The following is an 18,761-nucleotide window of genomic DNA, read 5'->3' on the forward strand; positions in this document are numbered from 1 at the left end:
AGGGGGTGATCCTCAGAGCCATACACATTGGTTTGGTGCTTAGAAAGAGTACACATTTAACAAATAATAGCTAGGTGATGGTTGTTGTGGATGTTGTCTGTAGGCTGAGTCAGTTTAGTTGTGGTGTAAATCACTGCCTCTTGCTAAACACTTTGCCACTCAGTCTCTACAGACTAGATGTCTTCACTGGTAATAAGTGACTGGGTAGGCGAGGCCTTGCTTATCTGTGGTCTTAAGCATTGGAGGATGTTTCTATTTTAACCGCTGCAAAGCGGGGATTGGGGTGTCCATGGACCAGGCTCTGTGGTGCTCGGTATGGTCTTGCGTGGACTGGCGCAGAGTGCTAACCTTTGGCGCACAGCATCGCCACCTGTAAAGGCTCCCATGTGCAGGCGCTTGCGGGCCTGTCCTTGGAAAAGATAGGGTGCGACTATTGAGTGCATGGTGGCAAGGAAAAAAGGAGAACTAGCAAAAAAAAAAAAAACTAGCCCAGCCACCCCAAACCCTCCGGTCAAGCTCCCATAGCAGTGGGTAATTATTTTAAAATGAAGTTTAAGTAAAATAAAGGGTATGTAAGTCTAAATCCATTAATATAATAAAACAGCAGCCTCAGACTGCCTATAGGAGCTCGTGACCAATGAAGCGGAGGTGGAGCCAAGCATCTCCACACGTGGCTACAAAGAAAAGAAAGTTACCGCTCTTGAACTACCGTGTCTGCATCCCCTTAGACTGTTTCTGGTAATATTAGGCAGTGCCTCATCATTCTCTTGTGATCGCTCTGCTTTCTCGTAGCACAGTGGTTGTACTTGTGTTTCCCCACAGCTGACTCGGTTGTGACAATCGCCCAATCCACAATTTTTACTACTTACCACTTGGAGTTCACAATGAGGTGCATAAATAAATATGCATCTGAGAGCCATGACCTGAAGCCCAAGCGCTACGCTTGCGTTCCAATACAACAGGCTCTACTTCTCATTCTGCACATCTGACTCTGCTACTTAACATCGTCCAAGGCGTGTCTCTGCTTCCCAACCCCTCTGAGCCCGGAGCTTTCTGCACAACTGTTGTTATTTCTGTGCTCAGCGTGAGGGATCCCGCCCCTATATCGCCTTAGAGACTCTCTGGGCTCGGAAGTGTGCCGGATGACCTACCCCTCTGAGCCCTCCTCTTTCTGCACAACTGTTGTAAACTTTTTTCCCAGCGTGAGGGAAACGGCCCCCATCACGCTTTAGAGGCTAACATGGCTGGGGAGTGTGTCTGGGTGTCTTCCTCCTGACTAGGGATCCGCAGCCACCGCCTCCCGCAGTGGCATTTTCCCCACATTGTGCCACTCCATTCTTTTTCCAACTCTTTGAGCGGTGTGCCAGTAAGTCCACCTGCCCTTCTAGGAAATATTGCCTCTGTAAATGCTCACTGGAACCTCAGGCCAAATTCAGACACTAGGGAAAAGGTTCCCTCAATCCTGCTGAAACTCTGGAGCGGTAACTACTCTCTTGAGATACTTTGCAATCCTCACTGGATGCGCTGCTTTTCACTTGAGTGATGAACCACCTTTGATGGTAACCCTGATGTCCGTCCCATAACCTGTCCACCCAGCTCCTCTGGTACCCCCTTAACCTGTGCTCTTTCCACCCTCTCCAAATGTCTGTTCCAACAGCCAAGATGGCTCACACCGATAAACGTAGTCAAATAAAAATAAGACTAACGATGATTAGCCTCATTATGTATAAGGCACCCTCTCTACAGTAAAGGGGGTAAAAACAACATAGGCCGCTTTACTTTCCCCTGATGGAACTGTAATCATCATACCTGGTAATCCACCACAATCCCCTAACAGAATATCTGGCAGTCCACCACAGTCGCTTAACAGAATGCACTCTACTTGGCAACATAAAAAATCACACAACTGGACCCTATCCTACTCCAAGCACAACCTGGATAGGATACTGGAAACCTAGATGAATACAATAGCACTCCACCCCATCTCTACAGGGATCCAATCACAAGTACCAGCCACAATGGAGGCCCCCACCCTAAACCCCACAACACTGCACTTGAGAGAGACCGCTCCAATTCCTGGAACATAAAATATTTTAAAAATCTCTCAAATAATGCAATGAAAATTTTTGAACACACCCTGCTCAAACAATTCCCAGAAAACTATAGCTGATGCCTACGATATCGCAGAAGCAACGGCAATATGAAAACAGACTTCATCTTCTACTCAAAATGCTCTGCAAAATGGAAAAATCACTTCCTTCTTCACCTACAAGTTATACAATTAATTGAAATTCCCTATGGAACTAAATTCATGACTGCCCCTCCCAAAGCTTTAGAGGGGAGATCTCCATATCTATATTCAGGACGGGGAACATTCTAATTGAAGCCTCAGGCTACCACCTCACCATCCAAGACCGATACTTCTCGTCTCTCCTCATCCTATTTTCAAAAGACAGTCCTGCTCCTTAACCTGCTTGCTCCTCAACTGCAGATATGCAGTTAAACATGCCACAAAAATAGCTGAAACTTTACTACCTGATGGAATCGACATTGCATTCCACACAGAAACATGGCTGAATGAACACTCAACCCCTATACAGGACTTGCTCACACCGCCTAGATATTCAATCATTAAACGAGACAGACCAGGGCGAATAGGAGGCAGACTAGCAATCCTACACAAAGAAGAAACCCGGCTCAACATATTCGAGACCATAAACAATTCGACCTTTGATTACCTCTGAGTCGAACTCATTACAAAAGGTACCACTCCAATTAAACTTCACATCATCTACCACCCCTCTGATGGTGCTTTCTCTTCACTGAAGAAGTGACCAACCTAATAACGCTGTGTCCTCTCTAACGTTTTCTTAGGTGACTTCAACTTGCACTGGAATGAAATGACTCTGAAGACTCCAGAGTCCGTAACCTAACCAGCCTTCTCGAAGTCCACGACCTCAAGCAACTATGCAATGAACAGACACACAACAAAGGCTCTACTCCAGATGTCACAATGATCAGAAGTGAGATGGTCTCCCTTCAATCTATCACGCCTATTGACTGTTCTGATCACTATCAAATACTGCTATGTATCAAGGCTCACCCCAAATCCTTTTGAGCCCTACCTAACAAACCCATTCACTAGGCAAGGAACACCAAACAAATCCCACAAATGGAGCTGGAACACAGGATAAGCGTCCAATACTATTCTCAACCCCTCCTTAATACCGTAGATTAACTCACTAAAGCTCAACGTTGACAGACGTTCTTGACCAAATGGCCCCGCTCAAACTGAAGTATTCTAGAAAAACCCATGCTAAGAACTGACTGAGGTAGCTCTTCAACATAATAAACCAACAAACTACCCTGACCTCCCATCAAGAAAAAATAGCCCCCAATGAACTATGTGAAGAAATAGCTAACTTCTTCGTAAGCGAAGTTGTGAATATTTAATAATCCTTATCTATGACCTGAATCTGACATCCCAGCCCATCTGTCACAGTGACATACTAGTCTCAAAGGACCCCACACCCAAAGAATCAAGCAACGACAAGAGTACCCCCCAAAAAAAACAAAGTCAATAATTACCCTGCTCAATCGAAAAACCATGCCAATTGGACAGACTTCAAACCTATGACCGAAGCAAAAGTGTTCAAAATAATTGCGAACCTGGAGCCCACTTCCTACACTACTGATCCCTTCCCGTCCACCCTAGTATAGAACCTCAATCACATCATCTCTCTGTTTTCGACCAAAATCGTCTATGCCTCTCTCTCCTCAGGCCAGGTTCCTGACTCCCTCTAACTAGGCCGAGTTACAACCATTCTCAAAAAACTAGGGCAGACCCCCAATGACCAACAACCTCAGACTTATCACCAACCTTCCCTTCCTAGCAAAAACGATCGAGAAGTATGTCCTACTACAACTCAACCAACACATTGACAAATTCAAACTCCACGATACATTCCAGTAAGGATTCAGGAAAGGTGTAGCACTGAAACTGCTATCTCAAATCAGACGACATTCACAAATCCTTAGATGAAGGCGACTCATGCCTGCTAATGCTACTCGACTTATCATTGGCATTCGATACTGTAAACTATCCAGTTCTACTTGAGACACTCAAGAACCACACTGGTATCAATGGCAGTCATGAGATTTTTCATATCCTATCTGCAAGATCGCTCTCAACAAGAGAAAATCAACAGATGTCTTGCGAAGCCTGCACCAGTTCCACAAGGAGTACCTCAAGGCTCAATCCTTTCTCCTGCCCAATTGTATCTCTTTATGGAACTCCTCACAGTTATCCTGAACCAAGCTGGGGTCAAATATCACCTACATGCTGATGACGCACAACTCTACTACAAAATAACATCACCTAGAGACATCTGAATACCATGCTAAAGAAGATACAAACCTGGTCAAAAACCAGTCACCTAAAACTGAACCCTATCAAGACTGAGCTACTATTCCTTTTCCCTAAAAATAAACCGTTACCAATCCAAGACTGTCTTAAGAATTTGGACACACTAAACTGCTCTCTCTCACATTCTAACTCTGTAAAGTTAACAAAAAGACCTTATTGGAGAGGGCAAAGTCCAATTTCCTTTGTAGGACTGGAGGTGGGGAGGCTACTACCTCAACCCAACTGCTGGAATGAGACAAAGCTTAAGAGACTGGTAGACGTGGTATATTAACGGCAACGATGTGTGCCAGTGGGGAACTTACGATTGAAGAAAACACACCCCCTGACACGGTGGGAAGCTGGTATGATTGCCCTTGTCTATCACCTGTCACTCTTCGCATAACAATTGGAGTCCAGTGAGGTGCTTTTCGACCTAGAGCCTTGACAAATTTGCTGCAACAGAGTACAGGCAATGAAACATGTTGCCCCTGCTTAAAATGGTCTGCAACATGCAGTTCGTTTTTAAACTTTGAGTAGGCTCACAATTTTGAATAAAATCGGAAGTTGGTATTTGTGAGTCTTAACTCAATTTTATTTGGAGAAATACTTTGTTATGCACATTACGGGGTCTCTCTTTTTTGACACACACAAATCACTACTCGTACCTCTTTCTTTTACACTGGACACTTTTTCTTTCTTTTTTCATTTATGAGAAAGTTGCCAAAAATGAGAAACGTGGGCACACTGGTGAGAGCATACCAGTAGCCCCTGTGGGGAAGCGCACGTGAGGGACTTTCTCTCCTTCACACAATTTTTTGTTTGTTTATATACACTTTTTCAGTAGGGGTATGTTTATATGGAGTTGACTGATACATGTATGTTTATAAGAAATATATGAATATAATTCTTTTGGCATTTGGGATCGGAAAAGACTGGTAATTGTTTATAACCAGCAGTTAGGTTGAGGTAGTCGCCCCCCACCTCCAGTCCTACAAAGGAAATTGGATTTTGTCCTCTTCAATCAGGTCTTTTTGTTTATTGTTACTTGTGAGTGGAGGGCGACCTGATTGACACCTTCCCTCTTGAGCTCCTTATTGTGGTGTAACTCCGTAAAGTCCCTGGGCATCATCTTGGACAGAAACATGTCGACGAAGGAGCACATCAACAGCTCAGCCAAAGGAGTGCTGTACACAGCATCTCAAAATCAAACCGTTTATTCCCCTGACGCTCTTAAGGGAGTAGTGTAATCACTTGTCCTCTTGAAACTTGACTACGGCAACGCCATCATCACTCGAACTCCAAAATGTCGGTTCAAGCACATCTCACCTGCACTCAAGAGCCTCAGTTGGCTTCCCATGGAAGGAAGAGGCATCTTCATGACAGTGTGAATCGCCCTCAAAGCCCTCCATACAAAAAACCCAAATACCATGAAACTAAACTGTTGAAAGTAGGAAGATGTCGAGCACTGAGAAGCTCCAACTCACTTCTTCTCATACCCCCAAAATTGAAGAAGAAATCATCCCAAGCGCACGCCGTCTCAGGAAATGCTCCAAGGATTTGAAACTCACTCCCTAAAGACCTCAGCTGTAACCCCTCCTTCTCTTGTTTCAACTGGGACCTCAAATCCTTGTTGCTGAACAACTACTTTAACTCTCCCACAAGCTGATCCACCTTTTCTCAAGGATCCAACCCCCAGCTACACAATCCCCCAATGCAGGCTCTTGACTTATGCAGTCAATAATACGTCACAAATCACTGCTCTGTTGTTGCCACCCCCGTATTCCTACACGCCACGCGATCAACGCAGCAACGTCGGATTAGCCCGCCCACGTAGAACCTCGAGACGCGGAACGCAATCAGCCTGCCTCGCCTCGTTGTGTACTTGACTTTCTGGACATTGGCTGAGCCGGCGGACGTTGGAAAGCATCGGGTCTCACCGGATTGTGCCAGGAGAAAGAGAATTGCGGCACTGCGATAACTGGGAGGGGTAAAGGAACGCAATAGCCGCCAGACAAGGCTAGACAAGGCTCCTACAAAAACAGGAGCAGGAGAAGGTGGCTAAATAGCCCCAGAAAAAAGGGACGGAGGGCAGTCAAGAGATACCTATAAAGCCTGGTGCCATACCCCGGGAGTACCTCCCCTGCAGAAGTAAGGAAGTAAGGGGAGGTCTGCAGGACATTTCAACCTACAAAGTACAGAGTTCAAGGTAAACTGGCAGGCATGGCGGGATAAAGGCACAACAGAGGTAAGTGAATGAATGATTGCAGACCCCAACACCCTCCTAAGTATACAGTATTTGTTAAACTTAACTGCTTAGGGGGTTAGTTAAGTAGGGGAAAGCCAAATTTGGAGCATATAAGACCGTAAAACACAAACATACCTGCTACATTCATGGGTCGAGAGCTATGGCGTCAAAAAGGAAGCAAAAAACCCGTAAAGAGCCTACAGAGCAAAGCCCCGGAGGAGAGAATTTTCCGGAGAAACTAAGACCCTAGAACAGTCAGGAGAGCCCGCCCAGCCTAATAGCAAGCGCCATAGCAGTACCTCAAAAGAGAAGAAATTAAAAAGCGACTAAAGAGACCTTGCTACAAAATAAGGGAGGTCTGTCAGTCTCTAAATCGTTAAGGGCTTTGTAGGTAAACACTACAAAAGATTAAATCTATCCATGAGAGCCACGGAAGCAGAGGCAGCGCAAGCGAATGGGAATGGCACAGTAGAACTCGCTGAAGAATTACTGGAGGCATCTTTTTTGTTAAACCATTCACCTCTATGTCAAAATGAATTTACAACAGCGTCGTGACTGTCTTCATCCCTCAAATTATTCTTGTTACAAACGCAGGAACTAGAGACCTCCGGTCAAATGGAGAACATTAGTCAAGGGTTGAGAATTGATTGGGGTGAGTTATCAAATACATCGGCTCCACGGTCAAATGAAATACAGCTGGAAATACTGAGAAGTGTAAGAACAGATGATCCTGAGAGAAATAGTCTACACGATCTAGACATTTCCGCTACTTCTTCCTCTTCAATGATGGACTTATTGCTTCAGAAAACCCTGCAGGGGATACTAAAAGTAACAATGTTAAACAATGGGGTCTTAAAAATGCAAAAAACATACTTAAAAAAGATTGAGGAGGAGCTGCAAAGAATTAGAGGTCAAATGCCACATATGATGAGACCAGTAGCAGACCCACAGTCTACAGAACAGAAAGGAAGTACAGAAATGATAGAAACCCCACTTAATGTATGTATATCTAAACGCCCAACGTTGATAAGAAGAGGAGAAAACCCTAGATACAGTTTCACAAACTATAGTGGTCAACCTAGAAGAGTGATGGGTAGAAAGAGGAAATCTAAAGTAGAAACAAGGGAAAACAGAGGGCAAAGGGAGGATGAGGTTAATTTAAACCCAGCATTAACATTATTACCTGCGAAGACCGCTAGAGCGGGGGTAAGAGGGAGGGTCCCAAGAATCAAGTAAAGAAACAGATTAGCAAGGGACCAAGTAAAGAGCAATTAAAAGCAAACCCTGTATTAAAACCAAAAAACGCGGGACACAACATATATTTTGAGAAGAATCAAATCCAAGACAAAGCTGCCCCGCAGCTAGGTAAAATAGAAGCAAAAAGTAATCTGGGGAATGGTAGATGGAAGGACAACGGCAGTCCAGTATAGAAGCCACGAAGACAGGGACAGAGGCAGGAAGTAATAAATGGCTGTACTTTGAACCAGTTCAACCGTAAAAAAAGGATAAGAAAACACAGAAGATCCAACCCTTAAATAGGTCCCAAATCCTATTTTCATTTTCAAAATGTCCAAGTCTGAGGGGAATAGGAAAAAAAGATTTGAGACAAGTGGGCTTTGTAGAAAATATAAATGGAAAGGAAATCACAAGAGCCCTAGTCTACTCAGATCTGGTAAAATTGGCAATTTGAAAAGCGAAGAGTGAGATAGAGCAGGAAGGTATATGGTTAATCCCAGAGAAAGAATTGGAGAGAAAAGTCCAAATAGGTAGTAACTTTCTAAAATGCCATGCAGGTCTTGGAAAGAGACGGGTGAGGTTACTGGAGGAAAATGAAGAGGGGGGAGGCAATTTAAATATAGTAGTGAACAACTCAGCAATTGATAACTCTTGGGGCAATTGATAACTCTTGGAGTAACTGGAGTCAAAGAAGCAGTCCTGCAGGCCCTTCCCAGTGGTATAAGGAAGATAAGGATGAAGATGGAGGCCTAAGTGAGGTGGAATAGGATGAAGCGGTGTTGCATAGCCTTAATTTCTTATCCTGGAACGTAAATGGCCTGGGTGATAGAGTAAAACAGGAATGCTTAAATAAGCTAGTAAAGAATGTGAAAATTATGTGTGTGCGAGATACTTGGCTGTGCGACAAAACTTCAATATTTGATGGTTTCCTCCAGCTTCATCGACCAGCCAGGAAAAAAGGTGTGGATGCCCGGCGGGGGGATTATGACCCTATTGTCTACAAAAATAGCAAATAACGTGATTTTGTTAAGTGAAATGTAAATGTCTTCTGCTATGCAGACTATCTTTGCTGATTTTAGATAAAAAATATGAAAATGTAATTATTATGATTGTGTACATGCAATGGGAGAATACCAAGGAGTATGAAATTGAGTTAGAGCATTTTAAAGACGATATAGATTCTCTATGCGAAAAGTATGGTTCGGATATATTCTTCATTATGGGGGACTTCAATCATAAACTGAGCCCAAAGAAGGTGGATCTCTTGTACAGGGATATATTGGATGCATATGAAATCAAAACAAGCAACCTTTCCTGTCTGTGAACCCCTAAGAAGGGATAAAGCGCTGGGAAATTATCTAGGGACAAAGGGTTTATTCTGCCTGAATGGCAGATTAGAACCAGATTGCCCAGCAAAGAAAACATTTAAAATAGGCACACAAAATTGCCCAATAGATTGTTTTTATATTCGCTTGTAATTTCCCTCTATTAAGAAAATTTAAGATACTCCAGATAGAAAGTATTGACCATAATTCCCTGCAGTTGGCGATTCAAGGGGGAAGCCCGAAACCCCGTGAAAAAGTATTCGCACAACAAGTTCAATATCCTAAAAGAGTGACTACTAGATTGACGGAAGAGTACATAGAAAAACTAGGGAAACTCCAACAGAAGATACCCTTGGGGGATATAGGGGGCCGGAATCTGGAATTGTATGAAGGGAAAAAAAGATCAAGTGGTGCAATGTCTTAGAATCAAATTAAAAAAAGATAAATTAAACCAACATATAGCCCCAGTAAGACGACCGAAATGGTTCTCTGTAGATTGTCTGCAGATAAAAAGAGAGATATGGAAAGAAACCAGAAGTATTAGGAAAAAATATGATCAGGAGAGACAAAGGCACCTTGAAAAATTGAAAAGAGAATATAAAAAGCTACTTGCGAATGCAAAAAGAACTTACAAAGACAAATGCTGGGAAAATGTATTGGAATCTATTGAATCGAAGACTATAAGACAGTTCTGGAAACTGGTAAAAGCACTAGCAGACCACCTTGTAGGGGCAATGAACTTTGTGGTAGACGAGTCAGTTTGGGAGAAGTATCTGAAGGAATTGTATGGCCCTCCGAGAGAACTAGAAGAAGAACCAGAGCTATGGCAAGGGTCAATAGAAGAATTAAAATCAGATTTTACAGAACGGAACGTAAAAAATACAATAGCTAATTTAAAGTTAACACGGGCTGCAGGTCCAGACAATCTCCCAGCATTAATAATAAAGTCAGAGATGAAGTGGGGGGCGGGAGAGACCTGAGGACAGACTTCAACCAAAGAGCTTCCAGCTCCTCTCTGTCTCTGTGTGATCCTGGCTTCACCCTTGGTCAATGTATGTTTTGTGTAATCAATCATTCAATAGGAAGAATGTAACTGGATGCCTACTGGACATCTGAGGGCCCATCCGCTGTGAGGAGTGAAGTAAGGCTCTTTGACTCAAATGAGGAGAGAACTTGTTTGCCACTTTGCTACCGGACCAACGCCATGAGGGGAACGGCCGCACCGGAGTGTGTCCCGTCAACGCCGTGTGGGGAACGGCTGGACTACACTGCCCAGGTGCACCGGCGGCGCACACCTGACACCAGCCACACCGCGCCCGGAGGCGCTTGATAAGCAAGAGTGTGGGAGAGAACTTGCTTGCCACTTTGCTACCGGACCAACGCCGTGAGGGGAACGGCCGCAACGGAGTGTGTTCCGTCAACGCCGTGAGGGGAATGGCTGTACTACACTCCCCAGGTGCCTCGGCGGCGCACACCTGACACCAGCTACACCGCGCCCGGAGGCGCTTGATAAGCAAGGAACGCCTCCTGCACCCGCGGGTCGCTCGCGGGATGCGCCGGAGGAAGCCCGGACAAAGGGCGGACAGTCTGTGACAGTCCGGGACAGAACGAGACTGGGCTGGGCCACAGACCCTGGTCTGCAGCCCCAGGAACAGTGCGCACACGTTGAACTGTGAACCTGACTTGGTAAATGGTGAATAGCCCCCCAATTTAGTACCTCTTCTATAAACTGGGGTTCATCAGAGGAATATTTTTCCCTTTTAAATCATTGTTTGAAAATTTAAATGGCTGTTTTATGATACCTAGGTGTTAGGTAAATTGTCATTTCATAATTATTGCTTTTCGGATTTTTTATATTTTTAACTCGGGCGTATCTATTTGCTCCTGGGTAGGGCCATCTTTGGATATCCAAAATGTCTAAAACTAATGGAGGGAACATTCGACCTGTCATAGCCACGCTTGACAACTACCTCGTCAAAGTGGTAGACAAAATAAATAAGGAACGCCGACAATCTTTAGGACGAGGGAGTTCTCCAGACACTCTCCCTAATCCTATCCCTATACAGGCATCCTTTCCCCAATCCACTCCTGTGGATGGTAGTTGTGCTATAAGTCCCCCAGACTCTCCTATTATGCCAGCTTCTCTTGATTTAGAGTCTATATTGACAGTGAATGAGACCCCTAATGACTCTGTGGTTTCTTGCCCACCAGCCCCAAAAGTGCAGAGGGTCCTAAGGTCTGGAAGAAATGCAAGTAAGCCTGCTTTGTCTAAACGTGGGGTAATCGAAAAAATAAAAAAACACTGATATAACCCCCGAAGGGACCACTAATGACTTTGGTAATGGCAATGCTCCAAACAACTCCTATGTGAATTTAGAACCTGAGCAGTTAGAGAGGTTGATTGGCATTATTGATGATAGGTTTGCTAAAATCATCCAACCCCTACTTGATAAACTTGATATTGTTTCTGGGGAAATGGAACGGCTAGGAGGGCTTGTGCAATCCCACTCTGGCTCTAATAATTGTATGGTATCTGTAGAAACGGCACAAGGTAGTACTTGTGAGCCGTTGAAGCCGCTTAGTGGGGGTTCAAGTATCGATATGGTAGTGGCCACTAACCCTGTACCCCCAATTATACCTACTACTTTGAAATCACCAAGAACTAATGTAGCTAAGAAAAAGCGGTATGGTTATTCACTACCTAATTTACCACCTGACTGCGGGCCATATGTCTCAGTCTTGACCAATGTCCCACCACTAAGGGAGGAGGGGCCTGATGGTAATCATGAAACACACGATTCGTTAAAAAACAAAACTGTGGCCTTGGTCAACATAGAATGTGGTTTTACAGTTGCTCTGGCAGACCAGATCTTGGTTACTACCAGAACAAACTGGATAGGCACTTCACAAAAGAATATTTTGGGCGATTGTTAATTTTAAAAGTCCCCATCTTGCTACTACCGTTTTGATTAGAGCCGCTTCTCACCCACCTAAGGATCAGGGTATTTCACTCCGACCCTTGGCCTACTTTTATAGACACCAAATTGGCCAGCCTAATAATGTTCATAGGTAGGGCAGAGCGAAAGGTCCCAGTATGTTTAATATGCCGAGTGGGTCCCAGGTAGCTACTTCTAATCGCTTCCAATGTTTAAGTGGGTTAGATACCAATGATTGACTTAACTCTGGTTCGACGCCCTGCTCAACCTTTGAGGATTCTGTTTTCCCAGGAGTAGGACCCGTAGCAATTACATCAGGGCCGACACTTATAGAAACCCTGCCCTATGCAGATTGTATGTTAGCCTGTATGGGGGGTGAAGCAGGGGAATGTAACGACGTTCCGCTGGAAGACGATTGCGAAAGGATTGTTAACCCGCCTATGATTATTTTACGGGACAGTCAACCTATCAATGTGGCAACTGGATTTTCTAGTTGCCATATTGCCTGTTGGAATATCGCGGGTTTAATGTCTAAATGTGACTGTTTGGGATGGTTTGATTTCCTGGCACTTTTTGATATCCTTTGTCTACAGGAAACATGGTGTAAAGATTTTAAAGGTTTTGTTTCTTATCAATTACCTGCTATGGCATCTATCTCTGGCAGAGCCAAGGGTGGGCTCCTGGTATTGATCTCTGTCAAGACCCCTTTTATCGTAAAAAAACATATTTTAGTTGGGGCACATGCCCAGATCCTATGGCTCTCCCAGTAGAAAGGTAGAAATATCCTTCTGATTAATTTCTACAATAATATCTTTGATAGCTCCAGGGTGCTGGTGGTTAAAGCTTTAACGAGTGCCCTGGATGACATCATAACGGGTTCAAATGTTGTTTTTGATTTGTTCTTGGCAGGGGATTTTAACACGTCTGTTTGCCCACTCTCTAATCTGAATTCATGTGGGGTTGCTAACAGTTTTGGCGATGTAGAACTCCATTTTTTGCATAATCAATACGGGGAGTCTCTCAATAATCTCCTAGCATCATATGACATGGACATCCTGGTCAATGAGAAAAATGATCAAGGGGAGATAATCCCCACTTTTATAGGTAGGGGGGCAAACACCGTGATTGATTTTATTTGCACTTCCTCTAGCCTTGTCCCTTGGATTTTGTCCCCGAAAGTCGTTGATATTTCTGTCAGCGACCATAATTGTTTAACCATAGAGGCTTTTCTTTGGAAAGAGAATAGATCATCTAGTATGGGGCATATTGATAACATTGAACCCCATAGACCGAATGGGACAAGACTAAGATGGAAAGGGGATAAAGCAGAAATGACGTCCGATTTTATTATTAATAGCTGCTTATCCGAAATCACTGGGATTCTTGAGGATGTTGACGTCACAGCCGCTATCATTCAGCATTTTATTCAAATCAACCTTGTCATTGATTGCAAGCTTACCATTTCAGTTAAGCGCAAGGCTGACCTCCTAAGGGGGTGGTTTGACCAAGCTTGTACCTTAGCGCTAAAAGAGCTAAAAAGGGCACTGACAGCCAAACCTAGAGATAAAAGCCTGGTTCTTAAACTTAGAGCTAGTTATAGGGTTACCCTAAGTAGAAGAAAACAGGAGGCCTAGGATAACCTGGCTCAGGCAGCCGAAACCAAGAACTGTTTTGGGCTACAGTGAATAGTCTGTTTCTTAAAGATGAGAAGGTCCCGGAATTAACATCAAAAGTTAACAGGGAAACATGGGTCTCTCATTTCTCTACAATTTTTTATACGGACAATGTTAAGGGTGATGAAGAGGATTGTTGGCCCATCATCCCTTTGTACATTACTGTCACTGAAGTTTTGGATAGTATTAGGGCCAGCAAAGGGGGGGAAGGCACAGGGCCCGGACGGGGTGCTTATTGAAATTTATAAATTTGTTCCAGAACTATGGGGCCCGATTTTAGCTAAAACTTTTATTGCAGCGGTGTGTTGCGGGATGCCCCCCACCTGGGAAGAATCGATCATTATCCCTATTTTTAAAAAAGGTGAACTGGGTAATGTGAAGAACTATCGCCCGATCTCCCTGCTCGATTCTTCAGTAAAAGTTATGAGTAGGGTGCTCGTGGTCACGTTGGAGGAATGGGTAGAGACCAACGGCATTCTGGCAGAATGTCAATTTGGATTTAGAAAGGGACGGGGGACGATCGAACAGTGTCTAAACCTCGAACTGTTGATCGGAAAGTATACGCAGGCCAAGTCGGGCACTATCTATCTCTGCTTTGCAGATTTGAGTAGTGCTTTCAACTTTGTGGACCATGCAATTCTCTGGGCCAAGCTGATTGAAATGGGGGCACCAGAAGGTATTGTTTATTTCTTAACCCGCCTTTATACTAAACTACGTACATGTGTACGATATGGTACCCTCGGGGAGTGTACTACAAAGTTTAGGATAGGGCGGGGTATTAGACAGGGGTGTGTTCTTGCCCCGTTGCTCTTTACCCTTTTTATCAATGAAGTGGACTCCTACCTAAAATCCATTGCAGCAGATGCCCCCAAAGTTAATGATGCTAGCGTCCCAGTATTACTTTACGCGGATGACGCAGCTTTATTGTCCCGCACCCCGATTGGTCTACAACGCTTGATAGATGGGTTTTCACAGTTTATAAAAGGGAGAAAGCTTGTGATCAACAAATCTAAGACTTTTATTATGGAATATGGGCAGGGGTGTAAAAGAAAGTCATCCTCTTATTTTATTGATGGACATAAGGTTAAAAAAACTAATAACTTCTCATACCTGGGTATCACATTTTCTAATAACAATAGTTGGACTAGTGAGCATAAAAATGTGAGGGCCACGATGGCGAAGAGTGCTTACGGAGTGTTTACATTAGCCATTAAATTAGGGGATAGGCGGGTTAGCGACATGTTAAAAATATTTCAGTTTAGATGTCTCTCTACCGCTTTGTATGGCGCCGCGGTATGGGGCTTTGCCCCTGCCGGGAGCTTACAAGTGGAGAACGTCTTTTTAAAAAGACTCCTGTGTCTACCTATTTCTGCCTCTAATGAACTAGTACACAGAGAACTCGGTATTCAACATCTTACCAATTTGATTCTCCTTAGACCCCTTATGTTATGGCGATCAATCTGGATAAAAGAAGAAACATCTCTATGTAGAACCATCATCAATGACTGTTTCTCCATGGATAATCATTTTAAGATCCCATGGATTAAATATATTGTAGATAGCTTCCAGGTGATCTATGGCCTTGAAATTAAATCAGATAAATGCGGGGCCTCTGTTTTATCTAAATCTGAAATGAAGATGTTCTTTTTGAATCTTCTATCTGAGAGACGGCTTAGTAACTGTGGCAACCTATCCACCTGTGTGTCATATAATGGTTTGAATGAAATCGAGGGCTATCAATCATATTTGACCCAAGTGACTAGAACATCACATCGGTTTGTATTAACTAGATTAAGGATTGGGATGGTCCACAATTTGGTAGCTGTCCCTTCCCACAACAAACACCCGGTTGGACCATGTCCATGTGATAATACCTCTGAACAAAGCACTATGCACTTTCTTTTGTTGTGTCAATTGTATAGGTTTCTGATAATTGTTTATTTAAAACCCATATTTGTGAAATTTGGAGTCAGGACTGTAAATGACACAATGAAATTGCTTTTTAACTTGCATCACCCTGACATGTGCTTTTTTACGGCTACCTTTCTCCTTAATATTTACAACAAGGGGTGGTGAGGGACAGAGTCTCTGAATTAAGCAGAAAGCTCTCACCCAGTCAAGAGATCAGGGCTAGATCCAACACCGTTTTTTAGCTCACTGCACCATCCCAGTTTCAGAACCTGGCTGTATGCAAATTAGTCTGTTCCTGTCCCAGTGCATGATGGGAACAGGGCAAACCAAACTACAAAAGCCAATTCTTACACTGGGAAGGAAACAAGCTCCCGGGGACCGGTTTCTGGCATTACAGCCGTCTTCGGCCCGGTTTGCTTGAATCCTGATGGTGCAATGAGCAAGGGTCTCACATCTGAGAATACCCTTCCACGCTTAGGGTGGACAAAAATATTTACAACAAGGGGTGGTGAGGGACAGAGTCTCTGAATTAAGCAGAAAGCTCTCACCCAGTCAAGAGATCAGGGCTAGATCCAACACCGTTTTTTAGCTCACTGCACCATCCCAGTTTCAGAACCTGGCTGTATGCAAATTAGTCTGTTCCTGTCCCAGTGCATGATGGGAACAGGGCAAACCAAACTACAAAAGCCAATTCTTACACTGGGAAGGAAACAAGCTCCCGGGGACCGGTTTCTGGCATTACAGCCGTCTTCGGCCCGGTTTGCTTGAATCCTGATGGTGCAATGAGCAAGGGTCTCACATCTGAGAATACCCTTCCACGCTTAGGGTGGACAAAAATATTTACAACAAGGGGTGGTGAGGGACAGAGTCTCTGAATTAAGCAGAAAGCTCTCACCCAGTCAAGAGATCAGGGCTAGATCCAACACCGTTTTTTAGCTCACTGCACCATCCCAGTTTCAGAACCTGGCTGTATGCAAATTAGTCTGTTCCTGTCCCAGTGCATGATGGGAACAGGGCAAACCAAACTACAAAAGCCAATTCTTACACTGGGAAGGAAACAAGCTCCCGGGGACCGGTTTCTGGCATTACAGCCGTCTTCGGCCCGGTTTGCTTGAATCCTGATGGTGCAATGAGCAAGGGTCTCACATCTGAGAATACCCTTCCACGCTTAGGGTGGACAAAAATATTTACAACAAGGGGTGGTGAGGGACAGAGTCTCTGAATTAAGCAGAAAGCTCTCACCCAGTCAAGAGATCAGGGCTGGATCCAACACCGTTTTTTAGCTCACTGCACCATCCCAGTTTCAGAACCTGGCTGTATGCAAATTAGTCTGTTCCTGTCCCAGTGCATGATGGGAACAGGGCAAACCAAACTACAAAAGCCAATTCTTACACTGGGAAGGAAACAAGCTCCCGGGGACCGGTTTCTGGCATTACAGCCGTCTTCGGCCCGGTTTGCTTGAATCCTGATGGTGCGATGAGCAAGGGTCTCACATCTGAGAATACCCTTCCACGCTTAGGGTGGACAAAAAGAGTGGTCTGCTCAATTCAGACACTCTGTTCATCACCACCCCCTTTTGTAAATCGATTTTGGCCACTATAGGTGTGGCAGGGTATACTCAGACATGAGTCCCTTTCTCACTGCTCCATCAGGATTCAAGCAAGCCGGGCCGAAGACGGCTGAAATGCCAGAAACCGGTCCCCGGTAACTTGTCTCCTTTCTGGTAAAGAATTGGCTTGGTAGTTTAGTCTGCCCTGTTCCCATGATGCACTGGGCCAGGGACAGACTGATTTGCATATAGCCAGGTTCTGAGCTGGGATGGGGCAGTGAGATAAATAACGGTGATGGATCAAGCCCTGATCTTTGGACTGGGTAAGAGTGGTCTGCTCAATTCAGACACTCTGTTCATCACCACCCCCTTTTGTAAATCAACCTTTCTCCTTAAGGCAATCAATGCAAGGAAAAGTATGAGTTTTTAACTAGTTTTTAACTATTTTTAACCCCTTGCCTGTATTTTTTTTCTTGTTAATTTTGGATACTGTTTTAAATGTGTTTCTTAATGTGCTTTTATAGACTTTGTTCTTTGTTCCGAATAAAGCTTTATGAAATGAAATGAAGTGGTGGGCGAGTTTTATATCCCAGGTGTTCCTGGTAATATTAGATGTAGGGAAAATACCTAAGAATTGGAAGGGGGCAGTAATAAGGCGAGTCCATAAAAAGGCACTGCTTTGCCTTATGGGCAGTGGCATGTAAGTCAATAGAACAAAATGGTAAGCTGTGCTGCTGTTTTGTTGACTTTCGAGCAGGGTTCGATTCAGTTGACCGGAACTGCCTCTGGGAAACCCTAGTAAATAAAAATATCCCCGAAGGGTTGCTGACTATATTAAGAGTTACACAGTGGTAACTGGGCCCAAGTAATTAGAGACACAGAGGGGTCATTGATGCCAAAAATAGCAATTGAGAACGGCCTAAGACGGGGCCCTCTGCTCTTTGCTATATTTTTGGCTGATTTACCGGCAACCTTAGAGGTTGAAAGCAGTGCAAGCCCGAGAATGGATGGAAAGAAAATCTCCTGTTTGTTGTATGCAGACGATCTGGTGATTTTGAACCAAACCGAAATTAGCCTCCAAAGAAATTTAAATACTTTTAGAGAATACTGTAACAGGAAATTTTTAACTGTAAATATGGAAAAAACAAAAATGCTATATTTCGGAAAAAATATATTAGTTTTAACTGGTTGTTGGGAGATGTGAAATTAGAAATGGTGAATAAATACAGTTATCTTGGGGTGTGGTTTGACAGGTCTTTAAAGTGGCACACTCACCTAGAAGCTCAAAAAGCTAAAGCCTTTACATCGATCTGTGGACTGAAGAAATGTGATCAAGATTATGGAGATATGTCCCACAGACCGCTGTTAAAGGCTTTTAGCGCTATGATTCCCCCACAAGTACTATATGGAGCAGAGGTCCTTTATCTCAGTGGTAAACAAGATTGAGATACATAGGAAGGGAAGTGCCTGAAAAAACTGCT

General features: G+C 44.0%; 1 protein-coding gene across 1 annotated transcript in view; it reads left to right on the forward strand.

Annotated features, from left to right (window-relative positions):
• CIT (citron rho-interacting serine/threonine kinase) overlaps positions 1 to 18,761 on the forward strand; it is a 1,473,679-nt gene that overhangs the window by 133,689 nt on the left and 1,321,229 nt on the right. The gene's annotated exons all lie outside the window — the stretch shown is intronic.

This window comes from Lissotriton vulgaris, chromosome 11 (genome assembly GCF_964263255.1).
Source record: "Lissotriton vulgaris chromosome 11, aLisVul1.2, whole genome shotgun sequence".
In the NCBI taxonomy this organism is placed as follows: domain Eukaryota; kingdom Metazoa; phylum Chordata; class Amphibia; order Caudata; family Salamandridae; genus Lissotriton; species Lissotriton vulgaris.